Below are 3325 nucleotides of genomic sequence, written 5' to 3'. Positions count from 1 at the left end.
GCCCGGGCGGGCAGGGGGAGGGGCCCGTGCGGAGGGGCGGAGCCGCGTGAGCAGGTATGCCGATCTGTGTGCGAGCAGAGCATCGTGGGAGCGGACGCAGGCTGCCAGGCAGGCCCGACTTTGGCACCGGGAGCTCGGCGTGGGAAGGGACGGTCTCCGGGGCCGCGTCGGGGCAGCTGTCGGCAGTGGGGCCGGTGTGGGCGAGGCCGCGGTGGGGGCGCGGTCCGCCCGTGTGTTATAAGTGCGGGCGAGCGAGGCGGGCGGCGGCCGGGCAGCAGGAACTCATACTTACCTGGCAGGGGAGATACCATGATCACGAAGGTGGTTTTTCCAGGGTGAGGCTCATCCATTGCACTGCAGGTGTGCTGACGCCTGCGATTTCCCCAAATGCGGGAAACTCAACTGCATAATTTGTGGTAGTGGGGGACTGCGTTCGTGCTCTCCCCTGGTGATTGGTTTGAATGACAGACAATTGACAGGGGGCTGTTTAGGCTTAGTGCACTGCAAAGCAGGTTCTCAGGAAAGCAGTTCTTAGTCTGGGTCTTTGGGAGTGCTCTTTTCCACAGGCCCTGTACTTCTAGATATCTTTGTCACACGTTCCTCCTTGTAAACAAAGCTCAGCTCCGAAACTTTACTTGGGTCTCTCTGTGTTCTTGGCTTTCCCTGGTCTTTTGCAGCTGATCTGCTTTCTAGTCTGCTTCTGGGGGGTTTGGACCAGTGCCTTCTTTGGCTTTAAGGAGAGCTGCCTGCCTGCTCTGCTTCTTTCCCTGCTTGTAGCTTCTTCCCGCCCCTTCTTCTCAGGCTCTTCCTCCTTTGACGGGAGGACGGCCTGTCCAAAACGCCTGTCCCACCTGGTCCCCTCGTCCAACAGGCAGCCTCACCCCCTACCCTGGGGCCGCTTTGGCTTTCGCTGTCTGTTCCTGTCTCTTGGTGGCCACCCTGTCTGTGCTACGGAGACTAGGCTGTCACAACCCCGTGCTGGAGGAGGGCTTTCCGTCGCTTGAGGCCCACCCACCGCATCCCCGAATGCCCTTATCTATGCTGCGGGTTAGGGTGGCGTGGTCGCGCGCCAGGAGCGGGTTTTCCTTTGCACACCTCTGACGGACGGAGCTGTTTTGACTTAACTGTTCAGCACGCACCGACCCTTGGGCCTGGGCTGCACGGGAACGAATCGCGCGGCTACATCAGTCCGCGCCTTGGTCGGAAGAATTCTTCCGTCGACCTAGCTCCCGCCTTTCGGGGAGGTGGATGGCCGGCACCAACGAGGAAAACCCTCTCCAGGACCCTTCTCCGGGAACAGTGCACTTCCGTTTGGGGAGATTATGCTGCTTCAAAAAAGAGAAATTGTTTAACTGCCTTTCTCTGAGGCAAGGTTGACTTTGTATTGCTTCCCTCGTGGCTCCTTGTAGCAGTTGTGTTCTGAAATCTTTAGGGTTTGACTTCATTTATGATGAAATCTTGCTGTAACTTTATTCTAATTTTCAATGAGTAACTAGACCTGAGCTGTTTGGTGTGTTAGTGGAGGATTGTTTAAAAACCTGGGATTCCACTTTCTGCTGCCTTTCCATTACATTTCCTCTGAAAGCCACCGAAAGCCTCCACTTCCCACATAACTCTCTCAAACCTGCAGTCATCAGGCATACAGAAGATGTTTACAGTTTCACTCCATACGAGTCCAGTTCCTTGCTGTTTCCTGTCTAACCACTGCACACATATGGTATCCCCTCCCTACCCGGAGCTGCTTCCTGGCTTTTGCGCTCAGGACAGGAAAACGAGAATGGAGAGGTAAGCTGTGCAGGGAACTCTTCCTCAGCTCGCACTCCACCCCCCAAGGGCCTTTCGAGGTCTTCTACGGACTTCAGGTTTCATTTGATTTCCAAGGTTTATGGGCTCATTAATTAGCCATCTCTCCTAATGCAGGGATCCTACGGGTCAGACCAAAGATCGATGGCCCAAAAGAGCTAAGAAACAGAAATAAAGGTGAGCGCTAGGCGTTACATTCAGATGAGCATCCAGAATCTGACTGTGCCCTGGCATGTTCAACGCTGCCGAAAAGAAGGAGCTCGTCAGGTCCCTCTGCTAGCACCCAAATCTGGTGGCTAGTCGGTCTGCTGGGAAATAAGGAAAAGGAAATGAATTAAAGGAGTCAGGCAATAACAAGGAAATGAAGAGGTTTGTCGAACGGGTTCTGTCTGATTTACTGTCTTCCCAGCTACCTGTCCAAGTTAAAGACCTAGCCCAGTATCCTGTCTGCTGACAGCGGCCAATGCCAGGTGCCCCAGAGGGAATGAACAGAACAGGGAATCATCAAGTGCTCCATCCCCTGTCGCCCATGCCCCGCTTATGGCAAACAGGGATACCTAGCTAGGGATACCGCTGGCAAAGCGCCATAGATGGACCTATCCTCCGAATTTATCTAGTGCTTTTTTGAACCCTGTTATAGTCTTGGCCTTCACGACATCCTCTGGCAAAGAGTTCCACAGGTTGACTGTGTGGTGCGTGAAGAAAGACTTCCTTTTGTTTGTTTTAAAGCTGCTGCCTATTAATTTCATTTGGTGACCCCTAGTTCGTGTGTTATGAGAAGGAGTAAATAACTCTTCCTTATTTACTTGCTCCACGCCGGTCATAGTTTTATAGACCTCCCTCGTATCCCCCTTTAGTCGTCTCTTTTCCAAGATGAAAAGTCCCAATCTTATGAATCTCTTCTTAGATGGAAGCTGGTCCATATCCCCTCATCATCTTTGTTGTCCGTTTCTGAATCTTTCCCATTCCCATATATCTTTTTTGAGATTGGGGCGACCGCATCAGCATGCAGTATTCAAGATGTGGGCGTACCATGGATTAATATTGAGGCGATATGATAGTTTCTGTCTTATTACCTGTCCCTTTCTTAATGATTCCCAACGCTCCGCTGCACATTGAGTGGATGTTTTCAGAGAACTATCCACAATGACTCCCAGATCTCTTTCTCGCGTGGTAACAGCTAATTTAGACCCCATCGTTTTATAGGGATAGTTGGGATTATGTTTGCCAATGTGCATTACTTTGCACTTATGAGCACCGACGTTCATCTGCCATTCGGTTGTCCCGTCACCCAGTTTTGTGAGACCTCTTTGTGGCTCTTGGCAGTCTGCCTGGGACTTAACTCTCTTGAGCAATTTTGTATCATCTGCAAATTTTGCCACATCACTGTTTAGCCCTTTCCCCAGATCATTTATGAATAAGTTGAACAGTACTGCTCCCAGTACAGACACCCGGGGATAAGAGAGGGAAGATCCTCTTCTGACACTGGCAGACCAGGTGCCAGCTCATGCCAAGGCCCCTA

At 51.8% G+C, this 3325-nt stretch overlaps 1 non-coding gene across 1 annotated transcript; it reads left to right on the top strand.

The window, feature by feature from the left end:
* The first annotated feature begins 284 nt into the window (after positions 1–284).
* Positions 285–448, top strand: LOC120376244. Its single transcript, XR_005587148.1, has one exon. It is a non-coding gene; the product is annotated as a U1 spliceosomal RNA (small nuclear RNA).
* Positions 449–3325: the final 2877 nt, after the last annotated feature.

This window comes from Mauremys reevesii, linkage group 12, assembly GCF_016161935.1.
Source record: "Mauremys reevesii isolate NIE-2019 linkage group 12, ASM1616193v1, whole genome shotgun sequence".
Lineage (NCBI taxonomy): Eukaryota > Metazoa > Chordata > Testudines > Geoemydidae > Mauremys > Mauremys reevesii.
The sequence above is the reverse complement of the archived record's forward strand: the minus strand, read 5'-3'. Positions and strand labels throughout refer to the sequence as shown.